This window comes from Camellia sinensis, chromosome 1 (assembly GCF_055761805.1).
Source record: "Camellia sinensis isolate YWXY chromosome 1, ASM5576180v1, whole genome shotgun sequence".
NCBI lineage: Eukaryota > Viridiplantae > Streptophyta > Magnoliopsida > Ericales > Theaceae > Camellia > Camellia sinensis.
The window spans coordinates 6176599-6193291 of NC_138961.1; positions in this window are offsets into that span (position 1 = coordinate 6176599).

The window sequence follows — 16693 nt, forward strand, 5'->3', positions numbered from 1 at the left end:
GGGGGTGGAGCTGTATAACGACCGTTCGTCTGCTCACCCTGCGTGGAAGTCGTACCAGTGTCCTGTGGCCTAGGTTGTCTCTGCTCACGAACCAAGCCTTCGACTAACCTTTCCAATCTCTCCAATCTATCTTCTGAACGATCTCGGCCAACTGGAGGTCTACCTCTCCTCATGATGCTAGGAGGATGCAAGATGAGACTTTAAAATAAATGAACAGATAATACGTATACAAGTAACAAATGTCTATGCCGAAATGATGCACACGTAGTCAGGTAGCAAGCAATATGATGCAATCCTAACATCATTCTAAGGAAAATCCTATGCTCTTTAGGACTCAAGGTGGGTGATTAACGTACTATAAGGATCTCGTGCTCTGATACCATTCTGTCACGCCCCCAAACCGCCCCTAGTAGTTTGGTGCCGTGATGGCCAGTAATCCGAGATTACCGAAGGCCGACTTACAAGAATCATACACAATCAGAGTATAAAATATGGGGCTTACAAGTGCGGAAGCAATATGCGTATATACAGAATCTAAATAGTCCATGAGAGCCGTGCATAAGTCCAATGAAATGACATACATCTTTATAAAGTCTTACAACTTAAATACAATAAGGAAATGAGATACAAAACACATCTTGACCAAAAGGCTTCTCAAGCCGACATATACAAGTACAAATGAAAAATAAGCCAAGAAGCATGATCTTCAAGATGGTATAAAAATGCTAATCCAAAACATGTCGGCAATGCACCCAAAAACACATCGGCATCACGTCTAGGCCTCAATGCCTTCTTGTTCATCACATACATATATATAGAGAGGGTGAGCTTGGATACTCAGTGAATGATATTAGAAATAAAGGTTTTGCATGATTGATATCCAAGATTTCTTTCAAAACAATACATAGCATACTTTACAATCAAGGGGAAATCAAGTTCATTGCCGGCCTTTCAAGTTCTTTGGATGTTATTACATCTACTTAATACAAGAGGGTGATGACAATTCCAAGACAAGAGTGCAGTTGCATTATAGTCCCCTGCAACTAAGGACTTTCAAGACAAGAGTGCAGTTGCATTATAGTCCCCTGCAGCTAAGGACTTTCAAGACAAGAGTGCAGTTGCATTATAGTCCCCTGCAACTAAGGACTTTCAAGACAAGAGTGCAGTTGCATTATAGTCCCCTGCAGCTAAGGACTTTCAAGACAAGAGTGCAGTTGCATTATAGTCCCCTGCAACTAAGGACTTTCAAGAAATGTCATCAAAACAAGATAGTGTTTAATATACAAGTAGGGATAGTCATTCATGCTAGATCAAGTACTTTTCAAAACAAGGCAAGACGAGATTTTATGAAAGCAAGTGTAACATAGCTTTATTAAAAATACCACTCACATAGTTTCTTCACACGTCGGGGTCGAGACAAGCCCAAGTCCTACAAACACAGGGCAAAGCCTATTGAATGCACTTTCAAACAAGTCTCTTATGTATGCAAATGATCTCGGAAAAGCATGCTGGGCACTAACCAGGTCTAGGCCGAGGTTCCACACCTCCTCGCCGAGGTGTGTTCCCGAGGGCCACATGCAAGGAAAAGAGGTCGGGAAACTCTGGGTTTCCCTCTGCTGATGAACATGAAGAACATGAGTGTGAAAACATGAAAAATACGAATGTTCAATCATAATCTGTCACCACAAATATGTGATTTTCGTGCTATGAGTTTGAAAACATGGACCTGGGTACCCATACTTGAAAATCATGCAAGAACAAACACAAAAACATGGGTTTAGGCATGAGCCTTCGGATCAAAACATGACTTTTCTTGAAGAACACATAAATGTCATTTTCTCTTTCCAAAATCGAACTTCAAAACGATGCATGGCTTACAAATCATATCCAATCATGCAATGCAATAACATGAACATAGAGAACATCATGAGCAGATCAAGAATCTAACCTTAGAACACGGATTTAACGGTTCGATCTCTAGGAATCAAGCTTGAAGATCTACTTCCTCACTCTAAAACTCTTTCTTCCTCCTAGAGTTTCTCTCTCTACAAGGCAAGGTTATGATACCAAATGATAGTTTTCTTTACCCGGTTCTGGGGTTAACCCTCTGCTGAGACACGTGGCGGCGACTGGTTGGGTTCTTCCTGAAAAGGTGGCTGACAGACCAGACAAAGCATGGTGGAAGGGTGTTCAACAAGTAAAGCGGTATGGGCTCTCTGACGGGGCAATGACATCGGCTAACAACAAGGCGTATCTAACAAGCTATACGGAATGGCACTCCGGCAAGGGGTGACATCGGTTAACAAAGGACCTTGGCAACTAAGGTGACAATGACCTCGGCTAGGAAGGACAACACTTGACTAAGCTGTGCCACATCTTGGCCTAGATGCGCCACACCTCGGCCTAGGTCATACCACTCCAGGACGAGATCACTTGGGTGCAAGGTAACATCTCGGCTAATGTGGTCAAGGCAAGGACGGAGGTCGACAAGGGGTTCCAAGATACTTCTAGACTGAGGATGACCTCGGCTTGGAATGATCTAGGCGTAACGTAACCTAGGCTAGGAATAACATCGGCTAGTATAACTCAGGCAAGGCGTGACCTAAGTTTCACATCAAGGAAAGAACGAGACAAGTACACCACACTTAGACAAATCACAAGGCTTCAAAACAAGGCATGGATCACATTAGCTCAAGCGAAACAAATCACAACATACACATGCAAACTTAACAAGTCATAATCATACAGATGCTCATGAACATGATGAGAACATAAAATGTGGGTTCCTACAAAAGGAGTTCATGAACAAGATTCTTATAATCACAGTTCACTATTATACTTAGTAGTCTATGTTAAAACAGAATGACCTCAGGTTCTTTCCATCATATGTAGCATACAGAACGACCTTGGGTCCATCATAGGCAAAATGACCTCGGGTCCAACTCACATATAGAACGACCTTGGGTCCAACTTATACATAGAATGACTTTGGGTCCAATACTTACAGAACGACCTTAGGTCCAAGTCTTATACACATTTATTGTGTGCACATATTTGAATCTACGATCATGTCCATTCTTGTATCCAGGTTCATATCTTTTCCTTATCTCGAATGGCCTTGGGCCCATTTAATAATCATACAGAACGGCCTTGGCCCAATCTACATCTTTATTGAATATACTGAATGGCCTTGGGCCCATTTCATATTCATACATTGATCACTTCGTATATTTCATTCCGAATTGAGTGATTAAAATGCTCATTCATAATATCACTTTAAAGGCTTAGAACCTTACCACATAGGTATCATTTAGAAAATAATGTGTATACAAAAATATCTTTGCTAAGATATTAATCACAGTGTTCTGGTGCTTGATTCGTCCTCGCACTTGACCCTACATAATTCATAACACTTGGGGTCATAATACAATTCAATCTGTTCTTTAATTTGCTTAATGTTCTTAGGCTTCTTTCATGCTCTTTAATTCATTTAGGATGCTCAATGTGTGCCTAAGAGTGTTTAGGAATGAAAGAGAATGGAATTTGGAACATAAAACAACCTTTCAAAATTTCTGAAACAGGGCTCTTCGCTTAAGCGCAGATTTTCTCGCTCAAGCAGACCCCTTTGGTCTGCAAAAATATTGGTTGCCTCATTTTTGCGCTCGAGCATGACTTCGGTCGCTTGAGCCAAGAGTCAAAGCATGTGAGTGGGCGTTCGAGGGCAATTATTCTTGCTTGAGCAGACATCAATATCTATAAAACTTCTGGGAGCTTGATTTTTACGCTCGAGCGACACTTTTCTCGTTCGAGCGGACACGACGAATTTTGGGATTTCTAGAACTGCATTTGAAGTTCAAAACTTGATGCCAAAGGCTCAAAACTCACATTTCTGGTACAAAAACATGGGAAAACATTATATGACATGGGAACATTTCTAATTTGGAACCAATTACTCAAAATCATGGATCAAATTCCAAAATCAAGCTCAAATCAAAAGATTGAAGCCATGCATGATATGAATTGCACTATTTTCTTTTCAAATCATTTCAAAACTCCCATGCATGAGATGAAAAGTGGTAAAACCATGAAACATCTCCAAAAATGTCAAATATAACTTCATGCATGTGGAAAATTCCATGAAATTCAAACTCAAATTGGTGATTCATACATGCATGTACATAATTCAATTCAATTCTTCCATTCTAAAGTAATTTATGCTTTCATTTTACAATCTTATGTAAATGAGCTCAAGTACTAGACGAATTCAATCTCTACATGTTTTATTTACAAGGATTAAGGTAAGAAATCATACCTAAGGCTTGAATTCAACTGTATTCTAGCTTAATCCCTCTAATCTCCTTCAATCCCTTTACAATTCTCTTCTCTCTCTCTCTAAGTGTAGAGTTTGCTCTCCTTGGAATGTATATTTCAGAATTTTTGAGCTCACCTTATGAGCTTAAGCACATTTAGCTTCCCATAATCAACCTTATTTAGAGCTAATTAATTGTGCTCAATTTAATCTAATTAATTTGACCTGAATCAATTTTTAATTAAATTTCATCGTAGGCTCGAAAAATTAGGCTAATCGCAATAATACAGTCAATTTTGATTTCTGCCATCTCTACGATCTTTAATTTAAATTTTATAACAGAAAATCAAACAGATTTTCCTACGGTGAACATATAAAAATTTAAAAACACATATAATCATATAACTAGCATTCAAAATCATATCAAGCTCAATTATAAGCATAATTAAGATTAATTGGCATAACACAGAGTAGGGTTATCACATTCTTCCTCCCCTTTAGGAAGTTTGGTCCCCCAAACTTATGTTACCTTTCGTTGGAAACAAATGTGGGTTGTGTTGTCGCATTTCTTCTTCTTTTTCCCACGTGGCATCCTTACCATAATGTTTTTTCCATTCCACTTTCACCATTGGAATGGATTTGTTCCTTAAGTGCTTTACTTGTCGGTCGATGACCCTTTCTGGCCATTCTTCGTACTTTATATTTTCATCAAGTGCCATTCGGTGATAGTCAATCACATGGAATGGATCTCGAAGATAGCCCCTCAACATTGATACGTGAAATACATTATGCATATGTTCTATTCTTGGCAGTAAGACAACTCTATAAGCAACTGGACCAAGCCTTTCTAAAATTTGAAACGATCCAATGTAACGGGGCGATAATTTACCCTTCCTGCCGAACCTTAATTGGCCTTTCATTGGATTTACACGAATGAACACATGATCATCGATTTCATATTCAAGAGGTCTCCTCCTAACATCTGCATAACTCTTTTGTTGACTCTGTATTGTCTTAAGCGTTTGCTAGATGACTTTGATTTTATCGGTAGTTGTCTGTACAACCTCAGGTCCAAGCAAGACCCTATCTCTAACTTCAATCTAGCATATCGGAGATCTACATTTTTGTCCATACAAAGCTTTATATAGTGCCATGCTAATGCTGGAGTGGAAACTGTTATTATACGCAAATTCAGTCAATGGTAGATAAGTCTCCCAATTTCCTTGAAAATTCAAAGCACACATTCGGAGCATATCTTCTAGAGTTTGTATAGTCCGTTCCGATTGTCCATCAGTTTGTGGATGGAATGCTGTACTAAGCCATAACTCTGTTCCCATTGCCGCTTGAAGACTCTTCCAGAATCTAGATACAGATTTTGAATCTCTATCCGAAACAATAGACACCAGAACTCCATGTAAACAAACAATTTCATCAATATAAATAGTGGCTAATTGGTATGCACCATACGTAATTTTTATAGGCAGAAAGTGTGCAGATTTAGTCAGTCTATCAACTATAATCCAAATAGAATCCATATCTCTAGCTGTTCGAGGTAGGCCAACAACAAAATCCACGGCTATGTGCTCCCACTTCCATTCCGAAATAGGAAGAGGTTGAAGTAGACTTGCTGGTTTCTGGTGTTCAGCCTTAACTTGCTGACACTAAAGACATTTAGACACATATTCTACAATCTCACGTTTCATATTTGGCCACTAATAACTCTGCTTTAGATCTTGATACATCTTGTTGTTACCCGGATGCATAGGAAACATCGATTTATGGGCTTTATCGAGAATTCTCCTCTTTAACTCGGGGATATTTGGAACACACAATTTGTCTTGGAATTTCAACACTTCATTTACAACACTATATCCTGGTTTCAGATTTGCTTCAAACTCATCAACTATCCTTTTTAGGACTTCATCCTCCTTTTGTTTCCCTTTGATCTCATCGATGATTGCGGGTTCGGCTGAAATGGTGACTATCATTCCACTTTGCTCATGTAACACTACTTCAATCCCAGATTTCTCAAAATCCTGCAAGATTTCTTTTTGCTCAGTAAGTAAGCAAGCTAAACTCCCCGTCGATTTTCTGCTCAAGGCATCAGCAACTATATTGGCTTTTCTGGGGTGATACTGAATCTGAAGATCATAATCTTTTATTAGTTCAAGCCATCTTCTCTGCCGCATATTCAACTCTTTTTGAGTGAAGAAGCACTTCAAACTTTTGTGATCCATGTAGACTTCACATTTCGCCCCATACAAGTAATGCCGCCAAGTTTTCAAAGCAAATACAATTGCAGCCAATTCTAGGTCATGTGTTGGGTAGTTCTTCTCATGTGGTCTTAACTGTCGGGAGACATAAGCAATTACTCGTCCTTCCTGCATTAATACACAACCCACACCTTTATAAGATGCATCACTATAAATCACAAAGTTCTTCGTACCTGTGGGCAACGTTAACACTGGTGCAATAGTCAATCTTGTTTTCAGTTCTTGGAAGGAAGATTCTTTTTCATCGTTCCATTCAAATGGTTGCCCTTTGCGTGTCAGTTGGGTGAGAGGCATAGCTATTTTTGAAAAATTCTTGACAAACCTTCTGTAGTACCTGGTTAAGCCAATGAAACTATAGACTTCTGTTACATTTGTTGGTGTAGGCCAATTTATAATTGCCTCTATCTTCTGTGGGTCTACTAAAATTCTATCTCTGTTGATGACATGCCCTAAGAAAACAACCTCATCCAGCCAAAATTCACACTTCGTGAGTTTAGCAAATAATTTTTTTTCTCCAAGTGTTTGCAAAACAGTTCTCAGATGTTGTTTATGTTCAAATCTATTCTTTGAATATATCAGAATATCATTGATAAAAACCACAACAAATTCATCAAGATATGTCTTGAAAATCTGGTTCATAAGGTTTATAAATGTTGTAGGTGCGTTAGTCACTCCAAACGGTATAACAAGAAATTCGTAGTGACCATACCTTATTCTAAATGCAGTTTTCTCAACATCTTCTACCTTCACCTTCACATGGGAACACTTCTAATTTGGAACCAATTACTCGAAATCATGGATCAAATTCCAAAATCAAGCTCAAATCAAAAGATTGAAGCCATGCATGATATGAATTGCACTCTTTTCTTTTCAAATCATTTCAAAACTCCCATGCATGAGATGAAAAGTGGTAAAACCATGAACATCTCCAAAAATGTCAAATGTAACTTCATGCATGTGGAAAATTTCATGAAATTCAAACTCAAATTGGTGATTCATACATGCATGTGCATAATTCAATTCAATTCTTCCCTTCCAAAGTAATTCATGCTTTCAATTTACAATCTTATGCAAATGAGCTCAAGTACTAGATGAATTCAACCTCTACATGTTTTATTTACAAGGATTAAGGTAAGAAATCATACCTAAGGCTTGAATTCAAGTGTATTCTAGCTCAATCCCTTTAATCTCCTTAAATTCCTTCACAATTCTCTTCTCTCTCTCTCTCTCTAAGTGTAGAGTTTGCTCGCCTTAGAGTGTATATTTCAGAATTTTTGAGCTCACCTTATGAGCTTAAGCACATTTAGCTTCTATATATACATTCCCATAATCAACCTTAATTAGAGCTAATTAATTGTGCTCAATTTAATCAATTTAATCTAATTAATTCGATCCAAATCAATCTTTAATTAAATTTCATCACAGGCTTTAAAAATTAGGCTAATCGCAAGAACATAGTCAATTTCGGTTTTTGCCGTCTCTACGGTCTTCAATTTAAATTTTATAACAAAAATTCAAACAGATTTTCTTACGGTGAGCAAATAAAAATTCAAAAATACATATAATCATATAATTAGCATTCAAAATCATATCAAGCTCATAATTATAAGCATAACTAAGATTAATTGGCATAACACAGGGTAGGGTTGTCATAGTAGTAGAACCTTCATCTTTGTCAGTGTGTTGTTTTTTTGGCGGGACTCTTTGTTTGTTTTGTAGACTGGCGGGACTCTTAATTCGATTTTTAAACAAAAACACTAAAACCATAATTGTACATTTAATGAGGCATGGGCAATGGGCAATGCTTGATTTCTTTTTTTTAAATTTTTTAAAGAATAGAGAAAAATTTATTAGGAGAATCATTTCTAAAAATTATTTTTTATAAAAAACAACTCACTTTTTAGGAAATATAAAAAGTTATTTTTTGAATTTTTAAAAATGTTTCACAAAAATGAAAATGATGGATTTGTGAACTTTTTATTAATTTTATTTATGAAAATATGAAAAAATGAAAGGAAGAAAAGTAAAATTTAATTTTATTTGTTTTTGACCTGATTTCTGATGCTGGACTATCAACTACGGGTTTGATTGCCAAGTTATGTGTGAGTGTGACCTAATAGTTTGTGGGCCAAATGCTTTAGATTGATTTTGTTGGAAACTATCTTCTGTGTAAATAAAATAAATAGAAACAAAACCAAACAAATAAATAAATAACGTACCGAATTTATTTATTGAAGCGAATTAAAAGAAAATTCAAAGACCAAGTTGAGTGTGAGACACTCTGTCCTTAAGACAGATTCGTCCCGCTGCGGTGCTTACGGTTGAGTGGCGTCTATCTCCCAGGATACAATGATCTTCACAAACTTGTAGTAGCACTCTACACAAATTTGTATGGCGAACTAGAACCTTGTGTTCTTATGCTCTCTTTATTTTATCTCTAAAACTAGAATGAAGATTAAAATGCAAAGGAGAAAATTCTGGACAGCAATATGAAAATTGTAGACTGATTTTCGGATATCAAAACACTACAGGAATGATCTGTATTTATAGGCAAAATACACAGCCCCGAACAAGTGCTGTTTGTCACTGAACAGGTGCACTTTTGAAATGAACAGATATCATTCAAAATTCAAACAGATTTGGAAAAAAACTGTCCAGATTTGAAACTGTCTGGACAATTAAGAATCTGTCCGGTTTTAAACAATTAGAAAACCTGTTTGAACTGGAAAATCTGTTGTGGAATATTTAGACAGGAAAAAGTTTGTTTGGACAAAAATTTAAATTCAAATTTGAATAAATTCCCGCAATAATTTTTGAAAAAATTCAAATGAATTTTGTCCAAAAAATTAATATTAGAACCGACCCAACCCCGGCACGGCACGGCTAGGCTCGGCCGGACGGACGGCGGTGCGCACGCATGTGTGGTGGTTTGGGCTAAGGTTCACTTTGTCCATAACTCCTCCCTTTTACAAACTTGGGGTGCCCCTTGGGGCCCAACCCAAGTGTTATAGGCTAGAGCTTGTATACTTAACAAAACTTTCTTAAAGTTTCAATGTGGGACAAGCCTCACAAGGAAACCCATATTAAACATTTTAAATGTTCATTCCACGAACTCGAAAACGACGTCAAGTTCCCATTCACTCATAAATGGTTTTGACGAATTGTCTTCACCGTGTGACTTGCCACGCGGCAAGGAACACTTCACCTCTTCGGACTCGTCCCAAAAGACGTTCGGGGCCCACTCAATTTTGGGCTCAAAGTTGGCCCAAAATAAGCCTTACAAAACACCATTTTTCCAACAATCCCCCACATGAATGAAATTTGATAGAGAGAAAATGCAACAACATGATTGTAGACGTCCCCGAACGCCCCGGGAGGAACGAGCTCCCGTTCTGTTCATATTGGAGTCACTACAGCTCAGGACTCTCAAATTTGTCACGGTTCTAAGTCTGAACCAAAGAGTCCAAATCCGGCAAATCGTTTTGAGAAAACAGATTTTGAAAGAAGTGCCAAACATGGACTGCTTTGCCAGATACAGAGTCGCCACGTAAATGTTTTTTTAATGGAAAATTTAGGAAACCCTGACTCGTTGCCTAAGGCCGCGTGTCCGTCATTACCAAAGTTGCCTCGGCTCGGGAACTTGGGTACGATTGGGGAAGGTCACTTCGTGAGCACCCCCGCTCGCCCGATCAAAGATCGACCTCTACTAACCATGATATCTATTTTTGAAAACATTATGTGTTCTTATTCCGCTTATTAGCCTAGGTTACTATGTGATGCGCACAGCATACAAGTATAGACTGGGTCGCCTGAATTGGAACAAAACATTCCATGTTTGTTTTTTTGAAAGATGGTTTGCTACTCGCAAGTAGGCTTAAAATGCAGATTTTGCCACCCTCGGGTGGGCTTAGAAAAGATGATTTTGCCACTATCTAGTGGGCTTAAAACAAACATTTGATGAATTATTCCAATCCAAGTAACTCAACCTTCACCCACAGGCATTCAGGCAGTTATATCACATAAGCAAATAGCCTCATGGTAAGCATGCTATCATAGCAGTCACTCACACGCATGCAAGGATGCTAAAGCATAAAACTCACCGGGTACTCCAAGCCAAAACAGAATTTACATTAGAAATCATGCATGATCCTAGGTATACAGAAATGCCTAATGCAACACATGCAGAGATGCAACTATAGCAGGCTCGGCTATTCTAAACATGGCGTATGGAATGCTACAGCTAACATGTATTCAATTTGGAATTGAAAATACATTGCAGTTAGTATGATGCGCCGAGCCCGGTGCATGCAATACAGATGAATGATGCAAACATGCTGTCATACTGTATGCTAATTTAAACATGCCCTAATCTAACCATCAAAAGCGGATAAATAAAAGGGAGAAAGACGTGGGGTTGGAAGACATACAACACACACACGCACACTTATTACAGTTGTGCCCTCGCGCAGAGGGTCCAAATAAATAATACAGTCTCGAATAAAAGAATATTACAGTCCAAATATTACAGTCCGAATAATATACAAATTCCTAATTAATTAACAAATTAACTAAGAAAACTGTAAAACTGGCATGCAAGCCAGGGACTGCCTTGCTTCTGATGAATGATGCATGTCTGGGCTGCCTTGCGCGGAAATCCACTGGGATGCCCCAATTAGCCTCTGTTTTGCACTTGTTCTTGAAATGCGCGCCAAGCCTCGGAAGACTGCTGATTCTTGATTTTTGCTGCATCAGAGAGCAGGAAAGGGGCATAGCAATGTATTTCACAAATATATGCATGCCTCGATCCTCGTGCCACCAATCACGCATACCGAGGCATGATGGCTGAGGAGTCGAAATGCACAATTCAATATAGGATGAATGCACATGAAAACACAACAAGACCTAACTCCATCATGGATGATCCGGAGTGTCGGTGACTGGGGAATTGAGATACATTCCGTCACTCGGAGTACGGAATGTGCCTCGTTTCCCGTGCCCGGGCTAACTCCTATCCCGAACACGATGCGATATGCATGACATGCATGAAATGCAACTAAGATACAACCCTAACATACACGATGCTATGGAAATGAGATGCCTCGAAATGCGTGCACACGAGCACGCAAACCGAGAAAATGCATGAATGCGATCTAAGATACAACCTAGTATACACTATGCTGTGAAAGTGAGATGCCTCGAAATGTGTGCACACGGGCTCGCAAATCGAAAAAATGACATACGCAATGCAAATGACATGGAAATATGATATGGGCTTACACTAACATGAGAGAGCCTCAGCCACACTCACATAAGAGGCCGATGGATGAAAATGAAGTGCCTCGAAATGCGTGCACACGGGCACGCAAACCGAGGCAATGGCATACGCGATGCAATATGGCTAAAATGGCATATAGAATGCAACATGGACTTATACTAACATGAGAGAGCCTCAGCCGCACTCACATAAGAGGCCGATGGATGAAATGCCTCGAAATGCGTGCACACGGGCACGCAAACCGAGGCAATGACATATGCAATGCAATATGGCTAAAATGGCATATAGAATGCAACATGGACTTATACTAACATGAGAGAGCCTCAGCCGCACTCACATAAGAGGCCGATGAATGAAAATGAAGTGCCTCGAAATGCGTGCACACGGGCACGCAAACCGAGGCAATGGCATACGCAATGCAATGGCATGGAAAATGATACGCAAGCATGCTAATGGATTTTCAGAAATGAAATGTGGGGGAAAACAGCCCCGAAATGAGGCGAAAACACACCCGATGCATGGAATCTCTCCCGAAATGCAAATTATGCGCATAGAATGAACTACAGCTATACAAAGCATGCATAATTGGTACACGAGATGAAAATACAGAAGCAAGGCAGCCTCAAAATAAGCATTTTTACAGTACAAATCATGGCCAAACAGCAAGCAAAGATAGGGCAACAATGGCATGCAAAAATGGCCCTAAACATGAGATTATGAAGCAACTCACAGCTTCTGTCTTCAAACAGGTTAGAGCCCTTCAACAAAGTTGAAGAGGAGCCCAAAATATGATGTTTTCCAGAACTGTAAAAACCCTAAAAACAAACACAGGTATGGCTGCACTCTTATGCAAGAGAAGGGCCAAAAGGTGGCCAAAGAGGCAAGTGGTATATGCAAAGCCCAAACTGAAAAATTCCCTTCTAAAACATTGAAGAGGAACAAAAAATATGGCTACTTACAGAACTGTAAAAACTCCAAAACAGTATACAAACATGCTAAAAATGCAATGCAAAATGAGGCTCAAAAGGTGGCTATAACACAAAGTATGCAAAGAATTCACCAAACAGCCAAAGACCCTTAATAAAACATGTTAATAAGGTCAAAATAAGACTATTTCTAGGCCTGTAAAAAGACCAAAAACCGAAGCAAGATAGGCTAACAAATCATGCAAAAATGGGGATTAAAAGAGGGATATAACATGAAGTGTATAAAATATGCCTCAAACCATGAAAGGCCCTTAATGAAACATGAAGAATGGGCCAAAATAAGAACTTTTCTAGCTCTGTAAAATGACCAAAAATGGAACCAAGATAGGCTGCCAAGTCATACAAGAATAGGGGACCAAAGATGGATACAAAGACAAGTGGTACATGGAGGTCCCAAACAAAGATGAGCCCTTCTTCAATGTTGAAGAGGGGCTCAAAATAAGCCTACTTACAGTTCATGAGAAACTCCAAAACAAATCACACATAGGCTAGAAAAAGCATGCGAAATATTGACATACAAAGAGGGTATTGAAGCAAGTGCAAGATGGAGGGCTCAAACAGGGTTGAGCCCTTAATGAGACCTGAAAATGAGCTCAAAAAAATGACCTTTTCAGTTTTGGTAGGAGCTCAAAACAATAAGCATGTATGGCTTGCAAAAGGTGCAAGAAATGGACCAAAAAGGGGGAAATGCTACTCACCCTTGAAGACCAATGCTTTTGTTGCTTCTTGGACCAACTTTGATGACTCTAAGCTGCTGGAGTTCCTCCCCTTGCTGCTGAAATGGAGTGGTGATGGTAGAGCTTGAAGATGATGAAGGAATGGAGCCCAAAACTTGAAGGAAATGGGGTGATATGTATGTATATGCTCCAACCAATCCTTCTAACCCTCTTTCTTGAGTTGGGAGGCCAGCAATCTATGCAAGAGAGGGAGAGAAGACTCCAGGCCAAAGTGGAGCCAAAATGAGCCTCTTGTTCCCCCACAAAATATCCCCCGGATATAGATATTTTCTAGGGGAAACAGTTGTACAGCTGTAAAGTGTGCACTGCAAGGAATATGGCCGGCCAAGTATTTTTGTTGCAGGTGGCCGACCGGCGACCTCCCCTAGCCGGCCGGCTAGGGGTCAAAAAGGCCAAGTTCAAATAGTGGCCGGCCACCACAAAAAGGTGGCCTCCCGGGTCCCCTCATCACAACCCTGTGGTTCGAATTTGGAAACTCTAAAACAGGAGAGAGAACAAGCCATTTTGAGGAGGGGTTCAAAAGGTTCAAATGGAATTAATGGCCGGCCATAAACTTTTAGGGTCCTCCCATGTGTGTACATCACAAATATGTGGTTCAAAGTTCAAGAAAGTGGCCCAAGGGTGTTCAACATTGGCTCGGAAGGAGGGGTTCAAAAGGGTCAAGAAACATTAGTGGCCGGCCATGAACTTTTAGGGTCCTCCCATGTGTGTACATCACAAATATGTGGTTTGGGTTTGAAGAAAATGGCTCCAAGGTGTTCAATATTGGCCCGGAAGTGCGAAAAACGGGTGTCGGAGGGCGAAAATGGAATATAACTGGTTGCCAAGATAATTGCTGGCCTCCCACCATTCTACGGCCTTCCCGGTGATAAAACAGAGGTATCTGCCAAAAATGAACAAAAACCGATGCAAAACGAATGCTCGGGGGCCAAAACACGCAGTTCGGGGTCCCGAAAATGGGCTGTTAAGCATCGAAAGTGGCGTTCGGCCACGAAGTGGGTTTCTCAGACCCCAGTGTCCCTCAAAAGGGAGAAAATAAGATGTATGCCAAAATTTAGAGTAAACGGAGATGGTTAAGCGGTCCCAAACCGAGGCACACGGCCAACGGTCCCGAAAAACCGGAAACCGGACTCCGAAATGGGCAAAATGGCCTGCGGCCACAAAATGTAGCCCACGGCCATTGAGAGATGGTCTACTGGACCTCTCCCTTCCCTCAGGAAAAGAAACCGAGAAAACCGAGTCTGGTTCGCAAACCGAGGCAAGGCACAGAAGAGGGTTCGGAAGTCTGGAGGCAGGGCTCGCAGCCGCGACTCTGAGACTTCTGAACAAGCACAACATGCAATATCACCAAGTGTTCAACTGGCGACGTCTGAGTCTTAAGGTCTGTCAAAAATGGGGTGTCTACAATGATCTCAATACAGAGAGTACAGAAATTGGAAATATTTTGGAAATGATAGGTAGCTTTTGGCTTTGAACCTTCCCTTGTGAGACACTATCGGATTTGCTAGCTAACTAGTGAACATGATGTGTTGAACTGTTCAGCCGTTTGTGTAAACCAAGACAATATAACTCACACAGTATATCCCCAGATACAGTTTAGTTCTCACTATTGTGTTCATTTTGGCCCTGAACAACCTGGTATTTCATGAGTGCTCTAGAGAATTGTAGCCCTTCACAAATCTCATAGAACCGGCCCAGTCTACATTCACATAGGTGATTCTTATGAAGAGTATCCTGTCATACTCTACTAGGTTTACCTAGATATAAGAATCATTAAAATTTTACTTAACCTGAAGCGCTGTAGACATCACTATTTCATCATAGAAATGGGTAGGAGTTAGACTCCCCAGTGATCCTTCTGAGTCATACACAACTCGGTTGTCCCTTTGAACCTAGATCTTGGGATCTCCAGTCAACTAGGTTGGGTTGCCGTTGTGGTAACTCTTATTTAATAGGCTTAAGTTCCACTCCCCCTTGATGAATTCTCAACTAGCTCTCTTGCTAATCCTTTGGTTAGTGGATCCGCTATGTTGTCTTTAGACTTCACATATTCAATGCAAATAATTCCATTAAAGAGTAGTTGTCTTGCGGTGTTATATCGACGACGAATGTGTCGCGACTTACCGTTATACATATGACTCTGTGCTCTACCTATTGTTGATTGACTATCGCAATGTATGCATATAGCAGGCACCGGTTTTGGCCATATTGGAATATCTTCTAGAAAGTGGCAAAGCCATTCTGCCTCTTCCCTTGATTTGTCTAAAGCTATGAATTTTGATTCCATAGTAGACCTAGCAATGCAAGTCTGTTTGGAAGATTTCCAAGATACAGCCGCCCCACCAAGAGTAAAGACATACTCACTGGTGGACTTTGAGTCTCTAGTATCCGATATCCAATTTGCATCACAGTATCCTTCAAGTAACTGCTAGATATCTAATAAAATTCAACCCAATGTTACGAGTGAATCGGAGATATCTTAGAACCCTTATAATTGCTTTCCAGTGTTCTACTCCCGAATTACTCGTATATCTATTTAATTTACTTACTGCATAAACTATATCCGGGCGAGTGCAGTTCATCAAGTACATTAAGCTTCCAATAATTTGGGCATACTCTAATTGAAAAATACTTTCCTGTACATTCTTAGAAAGATACAAATTAACATCTACAGGTGTTCTAGCAAGATGATCATCATCTTTGCTGAATTTGTCAAGTATTTTCTCAATGTAATGAGATTGTGACAAAGCATATCTTTATGATGTTTTGGTAATTTTCATACCAAGAATTACATCAGTAATGCCCATGTCTTTCATGTCAAAATGTTTATTCAACATTTTTTTGGAAGTTTTAATCATGCCATTATTACTACCTATGATGAGCATATTATCTACATAAAGATATACAATGGCATAACCTTTGTCTGCGTTTTTAATATAAACACATTTGTCACACTAATTAATTTTAAATGCATTTGACATCATTGCCTTGTCAAATTTCTCATACCATTGCTTTGGCGCTTGTTTTAAACCATATAATGATTTAACCAATTTACACACTTTCTTTTCTTTTCTTTTCCTAGAATAGAAAAACCTTCTGATTGTTCTATGTAA